Source organism: Quercus suber, unplaced genomic scaffold, assembly GCF_002906115.3.
Source record: "Quercus suber isolate HL8 unplaced genomic scaffold, Cork oak 2.0 scaffold_6, whole genome shotgun sequence".
Lineage (NCBI taxonomy): Eukaryota > Viridiplantae > Streptophyta > Magnoliopsida > Fagales > Fagaceae > Quercus > Quercus suber.
Genome location: NW_027069472.1, coordinates 99,690 through 110,536, shown reverse-complemented (window position 1 = coordinate 110,536; position 10,847 = coordinate 99,690). Strand labels below are relative to the sequence as shown.

At 33.6% G+C, this 10,847-nt stretch overlaps 1 pseudogene; it reads left to right on the top strand.

The window, feature by feature from the left end:
* Nucleotides 1-1,294: 1,294 nt before the first annotated feature.
* LOC112022457 (WAT1-related protein At1g70260-like) lies at nucleotides 1,295-5,097 on the top strand (annotated as a pseudogene).
* The last annotated feature ends 5,750 nt before the right edge of the window (nucleotides 5,098-10,847 follow it).

Below are 10,847 nucleotides of genomic sequence, written 5' to 3'. Positions count from 1 at the left end.
TTTTGAGAAGCACAAACATCCTTGAATTTTGAATTATTGACATATCCTACCTTGCTTAAAAAAATGTCGGCTTATTTGATAATAACTTATATAGCTTTTTGTTGAAAACTTTTTGTTGAATGTCTGCTAAAGTATACTTATATTTTGAAAAAGTGAGAAAAAGTAAGAAAAAGTGAGATTTTAAAAAACTATACATAAAAGCTAAAAGTTAAGTTTATAAGCTTTAGCCAAATAGGGACATAGTGTAGCTAAACATTCTAGATCTAAAAAGTAACAAAAGTTATGAACAAAGTCTTCATTAAAACCGATTTGGAGGAAAATTCCTTCAACTACTCCTTATGTGATGATTTGTAAAACCATTTGTGTGTACTTTTAGTTCCATGACCTGTTGAATAAATCATACGATTCATATGACTTTTTAAAATAATACAGATTGATGATTTTATGTATAAATCTACATGTAGTGGATTGGAAGAGAATCCTGCAAATCGGTTTTTCCACTTCAACCTAAATTTCAGTCGGCTAGTTTTGTCCTTTTCGCTAAATTTTTGCCAACATTGGCCAAAAAACAATTCCCTTCTTTTTTTTTTTCCAATTCAATAATTACAACAGGGGAGGGACTAGAGAGTTTTAAACCATACAAACCATTCCTTAAAATTTCATTTGCAACTTTTGGGCCATTGGGGTTGATTTATTATTAAGTTCAATTTAGTTTAATTGATAAAATTTCTTGTTTTTTCCAATACGATAATTACAACAGGGGAGGGACTACAGAGTTTTAAACCATACAAACCATTCCTTAAAATTTCATTTGCAACTTTTGGGCCATTGGGGTTGATTTATTATTAAGTTCTATCTAGTTTAATTGATAAAATTTCTTGCTATCAAATAAAAGATCTCAAAAAAACAAAAAAACAAAAAAGATTTTGGGTTCAAATTCTATCTATACTAAAAACTAATTAGTGTCTTGACATTATGGAGCAGGTCTAAAAAAATAAATAATTAGACAAAGGGACAAATGAAACTTGAACATGTGCCCAAGTTTTTCTCAGAGTAAAACCTTTTTTTTTTTTTTTTTGGATTTAAAACACCTATTCCACGTCACCTTCCCTCCCATGCTTTAGAGGTTGAGACATCCGAGTAGCTTTTTCACAACAAAAGTAGCTTCACCACTTTGTGAAGGGCTAATCAACCCCTCACACATAGGTCTCTCTCCCTATCCCCACATTATAGAAGTCACCATAAATATGTGTGTGTGTGTGTGAGAGAGAGAGAGAGAGAGAGCCATTCCAAGATGTGGGTGAGGGCTGTACTACTTGAGGAAGTAGTGCCTTTCATAGCGATGGTTACTATGGAAGGTTGCACCATAGGATTGACAATTTTGGCTAAAACAGCCATGACAAATGGGATGAGCCCTTTCGTATTTGTTGTCTATACCAATGCTATTGCTTCCATCATCATCCTCTTCCCTTATTCCTTCATATTTCACTGCTGGGACAGGTTTTGTTCTCTCTTCTTTATTATCTTCTTATTCTTGACATAATACCAAGACTTTTCATCTTGCTCATATTTTATTTCTCTTCACAGAACAGAACAACAATCACTTTTCACCTTTCCTCTCCTCTTGAGACTCTTCTTCCTGGGTTTAACAGGGTTTGTACTCTCTCTCTCTCTCTCTCTCTCTCTCTCTCATGCACATACACACACGGGCCTGACTGTGCAGCCCAAAGGAGTTAATGCCTGATGGACCTAACCTACTGAGTTGCATGAACATGTTTTGAGGAAAGAGTTTGTGGCCCAAGCCTAAAGAATCATTTTAGGACACTGTTCAGGGCGGTGTCCTACCAGTGGAAAGTCAGTGTGGCCCATTAAACTTGCGAGTTTGAGAGTTATGAATTCAAGTAGTGACAAGTCGATTAATGCCCAAATGATCCCATGTTATAATGCAATGCGGGGGTTTAAGTGATGCAGGAGCAGTGACCACACCTGCAAACCCCTTTTTTATTTTTATTTTTATTAAAAGACAAAGAATCATTTTCTTGTTAACAACTTAACATATATTATATAATAAATCTGGAGGTTAAAAAAAATTATAAACGGTTTCAAAATAATTGTTAGCTTAACTAGTAAATTTTTTATTAACAAATATAATCTTGCTAGTAATATAATTTTTTTTTACAATATATGGTTAAGATGACATGTTGTGATGGTGAATAATAAAAATTGATGTCAACATTTGAATTTATAAAAAATTGATGTTGTAATTTTGAAATAATTACAATTTTTCATCTCAGAAATATATTGTTAAACTTTTTGAAGAAGGCTTACCTTGTATTAAGGTCAAGTAACAACAACAAAAACAGCAACAATAATAATAATAATAATAATCCTCAGTGGGCTTAAGTTTTACTGTTTGATTTTCAAAAAGAAAAAAATTGTTGCTGTTTGGACTATCAGGCTTGGTCCCAACTTTTAATGATTTTCATCATACGAACTACAAAGCCTCAATTAGATGGTTTAATATTAGACAATGAAAGAAATTTCCATTATTTCTGGTTGATGTTATTGTAGGATAACTGTAGCTCAGAACTTTGCATTCGTCGGCCTAAGTTACAGTTCCCCAATTCTAATCTGTGCAATGGGCCTTTTGATCCCTGCTTTTTCATTCATGCTCTCTCTCATACTCAGGTTTTCCCTAAATTTCGCCTCTGTTTACTTTCAAATTCATAGTAGAACTGAAAAACTTTATTGGGCTTGGGCCAGAATTTAACTTCAAAGTGTTTACTCAAGCTTCCAAGCTAAAGTAATAGGCAGCTTGATATCAATCATGGGGGCAATACTGGTGGGACTTTATAAAGGCACAGAAATGCTTAAAACATCTGTTTCTTCTCCATACATTCTTCAATTCAAACAGCAACTTTCCATCCTCTCCTCAACCCCAGAAGGGCCAGAACACTGGGTTCTTGGTGGCATCTTGCTTGCTGCTACTTCCTTGTCTGTTTCAACATGGAACATTATTCAGGCACAACTTTTTGAACCGTTAATTTTTTTTTTTTTTTACACGCTTGAAATAAATAGTTAAATGATTATATTCACTCTTTTTCTTAATAAGATTTAATTTTTTTGGGTGATTTATTATGGTATTAGAGTATACCACAATTTGATCATTGTTTGGAAACAAATTATAAGCCAATTTTTTTACTTTTTAGTTTTTATGTACAGCTTTCTAAAGCTTCACTTTTTTAAAATACAAGTATATTTTAGCACATTTTCAGCAAAAAGCTAAATAAGTTGTTCCCAAATAGACACGTCCTATTTAACATTTCTTAAATTTTTGGGATCTAGTGTTAGTTTTTCAAATTCATTAAAGAATTCCTTCTTTTTTTCGCTCTTTCTTAAAAGAAAAAAAAAAAAAGAAAAAAAAAGGGTGGTTTATTGTGGTACAAGTAAACCACAGTTTGATCATTAATGTTTCTAGTTCTACTCTATCTCCCACTTAACATTGTTTAAACTTTAGGGATCAAGTGCTAGTTTGTCGATTTCATTACAGAGTTCCTTCTTGTTTTCCTTTTGAACTCTCAAACTAACATTTTAATTTGATTTGCTCAGGTGGGAACCGTGAAATAATATCCAGAACTAGAAGTGATGAAGGTGGTCTCTTTCTATAGCACTTAATGGGGACAATCCAATGTACAGTATTCACTTTAATTGTAGAAAAAAATCTAAGTGCTTGGAAATTAAAGATTAACATGGAGCTCCATCTCATAGTTTTAACAGTAAGGAAACGAAAAAACTTTTAACTTACTCAATTGTTCTATCACAAATTCAAAATTACTTGGACTTAACCGACTATACGTACTGTGCTTGTAGTTGTAGGCAGTCTTTGGGGGTGTAGTCCGTACTCGTGTCCATATATGGTGGATGAAAATAAAGGGCCCTTTTTATGTGCCAATATTCAAGCCAGTTGGGATTGTTTTTGCAACCATTTTTGGTATTAGCTTTTTTGCAAATAGTCTTCATTATGGAAGGTAGGCAAAACCCCTTTTTTCACATTTTCATATTCATAACATGGTATAAATCTTATCTCGCGGGAAGACTCTAATGACTAAGTATCATGCATGGATAGTATTTGTTAGGATTATCATACTTGTTTGTAATCTCACTTTTTCAATAGCCTATGATAGGGGCATAATTGCCTCTATATTATGCCCCTATCGTGGGTATGATTTCAAATTCCCTAAATTTTGGGTAAAATCTTAAGTATTTAAGCATTTGGGTTGGCTTTCTTCTTGGGGGAACTTATTAGTTTATTAGCTTATGTTCTATTTTTTAAAATTTTATTTTGTTGAGGTATAATTATATTCTTATCAACTTTAAGCAAATAAGTTAATCTAAATGCATAGTCACGCCCTGATCTTTGTGACCACAAAAAAAAAAAAAAAAAAAATCTTGCACAAAATTATGTACCTATTAATTTCTCTCATGTCTCTTCAATTTGTGCAATCTTAAATGTTGGGTTATTGCATGCAGTGTGATGGGAGCAATTATAATCGGAATCGGATATTATACTGTGATGTGGGGACAAATTAGAGAAGAGGAAGAACATGAAGATCATGGTGTTGAAAGTGCCGATTTCATAGAAAAGAGGGCCCCTCTCTTGCAAGAAGAGATGCAAGTCTAGAAATATCATGACAACCAAAAAGCTTGAGGAGAAAAATAATTCCTAAAATAGAATCTTTCAGTAATTAGAGTCCGCTCTTTCATAAAAATACTAGTTTTATAGCTTGGTGCATGGAATTCCTTCACAGGCCATAAGTTACACGATAACATAATGCCACACTCAGTTTTCTTTGAGGGCTCAATTGCACGTCATTGATATCAGGTGCAACTCTCAATTATGCTGCTTTAATTATGACTAAAGAGATTTTGACTGTGCTAGACTTAATCTTTATTGTTGCCACAGGGCTGAAGAGTACAGATTCATCAAGCTTTGCAATGATACTGAGGCAACAAGCAAGTCTTATGAATCAAGTGATAATATTAGGGAAACTGGTTTGATTCTGTTGTATATATTTGCACTTGGTGGTATGGGCCTGAATGTTGGAACAGTTTTTTCCAAGGGTCTGGTTTTCTTATGTTTTACTTAATCCTTGCCTCCATGGCCTAATGCGTATTCTCCACATTTCTTGAAATATCAGGATAAAGCGCACAATTTTTTTTACAACTATTGAAATGACTTGTTCTGACACATCATGAAAAAATTAAGTTGTGTCTTTATTAAATTTATTAATGTTTAGTTTGAAACTAAAAGGTTGTAAAGATTTTCGATATAAAAACATTATCCCAATTATAAATTTTGCCCCCAAGAGGAAAATATTTAAGTCGTTATGTGCTAAAAAGAATTTTTTTTTTTTTTTTTAAATAATGGAATACCTTTCCTACTACATTTTTTTTTGAATTAAAATAAATTTGAAATGAGACTAAGTATACGTTTGAGTTAGGATTAAAAATTAAAATTATTTCACTATTCAGTTTCTTTTTACTACTATTCATAGATCTCACTGCGCACTATTCGTGGACCTCACTGTACTATTTTAACTAACTTTTACCTTCATCTACAGTACTTTTAGCAATAGTTTTTTAATAGCAGCAAAATAAGCGGTATTCAAACACACCCTAAGGGAAAATTTCCCGCCCTTCCATCTTTTCAGGGAAAACCAACAAAGTAGGGGAGAAGCCCAAAGTGCAACAATATGGAATTAAATCTTTAAAGGACTAGAATATTTTTTACGGCCAGTTTGTATTGCTTTCAAACAAAAGATATTGGGACTAGGGCCAGCCCAAGATAGTTTGAGACCAAAAATGATTAAAAGTAGCATTTTTATAAATAATATTTAGTTTTTTTTATATTATAATTTTTTTTTTCAAATCTATTATTAATTCTTACTTATTAATATGACTAATTCACCAAAAGTGAGCTAGCGATATTTACTATATAGATTTTATAAAGCATGTCACCAATAAATAAAAAAAAGTTATTTAAACATTCATTCATTAAATTCTTTAAGTGACATCAATTATATTTCTATCACATCAGTTTGTAAGTTTTTTGTCGTAAAATATGCATTAGCTTTAGCATTTTTTATTAACTTAATAGTGATTGGGTTGTATTTCTATTAATTCATATTTTTTTTTCTATTCACTTAATAGGTATGGCCTCCGCGACACTAACTGTCGCATGCAGTTTTGTTGTTGGCGTGTGAGTGTATTCCCTTATCTCATCCCCCTTCTCATATATATGTGTGTGTGTGTTTCTCGAATAAAATAAAAAATAGTAGAAAGTTGAAACAAATTCTTTATTAGCTACTTTATGATTAACAAAGCTTATAAACCTTCCATGGCTGATTTTGAATCTTGTGTATGATTGTGGAAAGCTCTTGTGAAGACAATGGCAGGTGCTTTATGACAATTGTCCCCAAAAAAAATTTGTCTCAATGTTATTACTGGGATAATAAGGGAATCCCTATGTTAAGAACAATTCAAATATTTTGCACTTAGTTTGGTTTGTACCTTATTTGAAACTATTTTAGTTAGAGCATTCACAGCAGTGTAGCTATAATGCTATATTGCTAAAATTTAGCTCCACAAACACAAAAAACGCGCTGCAACAGTGGAGGCAAAACTTAAAATTTTAGATGATTTGCTACAGTGCACATCTATATTTAGATGTGCACTATAGCACGCAGGTAAAAAAAAAAAAAATTATTATCTTCTCTCTCTTCTCACATTAATAAAACATTCTCTCTCTCTCTCTCTCTCTCTCTCTCTCTCTCTCTCTCTCTCTCTCTCTCTCTCTCTCTCTCTCTCTCTCTCTACGGCTTCTCCTTCTTCATTCTTCCTCAAAATTTTTTTTTCCCTCTAGTATGCTTAGGCCAAAATCCAGTCGGTGGAGCTTGAAGAGCTCATCGCCGATCTCTGTCTGAATCTCCCATGGAAGTAGGTGATCAACCACTCTCAGTCACTCTCACCTCTCTCTCTCTCTCAACATCTCTGACCCAAGCCTCCGCCAGCCTCAACGTCTTCGACCCAAGTCTCTTCTCACCCCTCTCTCTCGTCGATCTGTGATTGAGTTTTTATTTATATATATATATTTTAATGTATTTTCATATGGGTTTGGTTGTTGTGGTGGTGGTGGTTGATTTTGGCTATGGTAGTGGTGGTGGATGATTTTGACAGTGGGTTTGTGAATTTTGGTTGTGGCGGTGGTGGATGATTTTGGCTTTGGCAGTAGCTTGTTCCTTGGTTGTTTTTTTTTTTTTTTTTTTTCCTATATTGTGTTGTGGCTGTGGTGGTTGTGGCCGATGGTGGTGGTTGTGGCTATGGTTGTGACTGTGGCTGATGGTAGAGGTGGTTGTGGTTGGTGCTGTAGATGTTTTTGTGGGTAGTGTGATATATTATTTTATTGTGATATTTCTATTATTTTATTGTATTGAAAGTTAAAATAGATTCACTGCTGCAGCATGTATGTAGGTAAAATAGATAAAGTGACTTTTTGTGTAGCTAAATAGCTAAAATTTTAGATGCACTGCTGCGAATGCTCTTAAATATAATCACGTGTGAAAAACAAAAACAAACAAAAAAAAACACCTAAGCTTGTTATCCTCTCAAAATGCAATAAATTTCTGAAAAGACAAAAGCATACCAAGTATCCTCTAACCACATCCAATTTCATGCCTTGTTGAGTTGTCAATTTCTAGAAGTAATATCACTTTCACGTGAATCTACCATTAACATTATTTTTATTACGTACATGTGCATACTCAGATTCTACTTAATGAACCGAGCTTAGAACTGGGCTCACAATTTGCTTGTATAGTGGGCTTAGTGTTTCCTGCTAAGGGTAGTTCCTTACTAAGTGACCTAATGACACCCTTTAGCTCCCACGAATTCCCTTTCTTTCCTTTCTAAGTTGCTCTCCCTCTTGGTGGTACCAGCTCTATCTCTCTCTTTTACTTTCTATTTTCTCCTCAAAATCGCCAACCCCCTCTCTTCACTCAATTCTACCATTTATAGCTTGAGGTTGGTAGAGGTTTCATGATTACACCTTGGTCTCACTCGTGTGGGTGGGGTCCAATGTGATTATTCCTGACAAGGAATATGCCCCATTGGAAACAATGGTAATGGCATTGGAACTAATTTCTGCCTCCAAAAGATCACCTGGCAGCGATACTCCCCAAGGCAATACCGAGTTGCCAAGGACGTGGGCTGTTCCGTGTGAATGTACTCCCGAGCAAGTCATAATGGACTGGACATGGGCTTGTCTATCATGCATCCAAAACGATATGGACTTATTATGAGGTTTGGGCTCAGTTCTGGTCCTTGAGAATGTTCAGGCGAAGGCCTAATGGGCCTGAGGCCATATCCCGTATGGTACCAATCACAACTTAACACATTAATTAGTGTGAAAATTGAATATATCTTTAGAGTCTAGACTTATTAAAAGCCAATACATGACTTATTCTTTCACCATTTGTAGTATAAGAGAAACACATGCAAGGCACACTTCAATTAGACTTCCAAAAGCCAAAGCTGGTGATCAATCTCGACAAATAAGTTGGCCAACCATTTGGCAATTACATCTAGACTTTTTTTCTAATCGGGTACCCTACTCCTCACTTTCTAGAACTAGCAAAATTAAATCTTTAACATTTAAGAAAAATGTGAAAAGTTTTTTTTTTTTTAATCTCTCTCTCTCTTCCTTAATTACCCACAAGTTAGGGGAGCAATATTTTCTTAAAAAGATCTAAATTCCAATCCAACCCCACTTTACTTCTTCAAGTTATCCTATTGAAAATGAAGAATAGGCCACTTGAACTTTGCTGGGTAAGACTTGCACAGTTTTCTTAATTTTTTACAATAAAAGTGCAGCCCTACATGTGAGTCATTTAATAAGGAATATTTAGATGGTTTAGTATAATGAACCAGCCAATAAATAAGGAGAGACATTCTTAGCTAAAATAAATAAGGAAAAAGTGAAAAACACATGGTTTACCAACCAATAACAACTACTAAAGTCATTAGTATTGAGACTTGAAATTATGGTAGGCATCAGCCAACTACTATGGTGAAAAAATATATATATTGTTACTGTAAAAGAGATGTGAGATGGGATCCTATTTATTTACAGAATTCATATCAGTTCAACAACCCCCCTCCACTTCTCCTTTCCCAAATTTTCTCAACCCCAAGGGCAGTTTTGTCTTTATCGCTTGACAATATAGGCATCCAGCTTTGCAATTTTATTTTTTCCTAAAAAAAAAAAAAAAGCTTTGCAATTTTATTTCTTCTTTTTTTTTAATTATTATTATTATTTTTTATGCGTGTGTACAACGGCAGAGGTTACAGAAAATTTTTAAGAGAACTGCAATTCTCAATTTCAAACTTGCTCTCTCCCATTGCCATGGGACAAAACAAAAAAAGAAAAAAGAAAAAAGTATGAGATAGCCTCGTGAAACTTATTTTCCAGAGCATGTATAGATTTCATGTGTATAGGTCCCACATACCATGAGAGATTTTTAAGAGAACTACAATTCTCAATTTCAAACTTGCTCTCTCCCATTGCCATGGGACAAAAAAAAAGTATAAGATGGCCTCATGAAACTTATCTCCCACAGCATGTATAGATTTCATGTGTATAGGTCCCACATACTATGAGAGATCGTGAGGCCATCTCATGAAATACCCTCTCCACTATGGAGTGAGAGGCGAAACTGTGGAAGTATTTATTGAGTTAAAACTTAAGAGGCTCGATTATTTTGTCTTTTTAATTTTAACTAGAACTTAGTTGATATGGTTTGAAACAAGAACGTCTATGCTGGCTTTTTTTATATATAAAAAAAATAAAAAATAAAAAACTCATTGGACTATTATTTTATATTTTAGGTGACATACACTTTTAGTCTTTAAAATTTGTGATAAGTTAGGTTTTGTTCCCTCAAATTTAATTCAGTTTTGGGCTCTCAAATTTTAAAAAGGGAACAATTTAGGTCTCTTCATTTTTATTTTTTTTTTTGTTTAAATAACTAACATATGCTAAAACACTCAGATATCCAAGGGACCAAAATGGAACCAATCACATATTTAAAGAATCAAAATTGAATCAGTCTCATATTTACGAGACTAAAATTGAACCGATCTCATATTTATATACCAAAAAATGCAAATAAAAAATAAATTGAAAGTAAATAAAGGGAGTCAATACCGTACCGAAGGCTGTTTCGGTTTGGTTATTGGAACGAAATATTTCGATACCGGTTCGTACCGGTGTACCATTTCATGTTTACCGCTATTTATAATAATAATAATAATTTTCTTAGAGCCTATAACTTTTATGTTGTTTAGGACTTCCAGGATTTGTTAATACATTTTAAGAATAGCTAAATTTCCATCAATGACTCATGTAATTTATTAAATAGAGTAAATTAAAACTAAATGCCATTAGGAGTTGATACTTGCCCATCTAAGCAATTGACGGAAAAAAAAAAAAAGTTATTAAAAATTTGCAAGAGCAAAATAAGCATTTAGCCAAAAAAAAAAAAAGCATAACAAGCATTAAAGAGAAGAGATAAGGACCAAGCAGTCACGTGGGCTTTGGAAAAAGCCAATAAAATAAAAGCCTATTAAGCTTTTGGCGGAGAATCCAAGAGAAAAGAAGGTGAATGTGGGTACAGCACCACAGCTTGACCAGGACATCATCAATGTAAAATTTAAAACATTCAAAACCTGTGTATTGTATAGAGAAAGAAAACAAGCGAAGCAGACGAAGGGAGATCAGTGGCTCAAAAGAA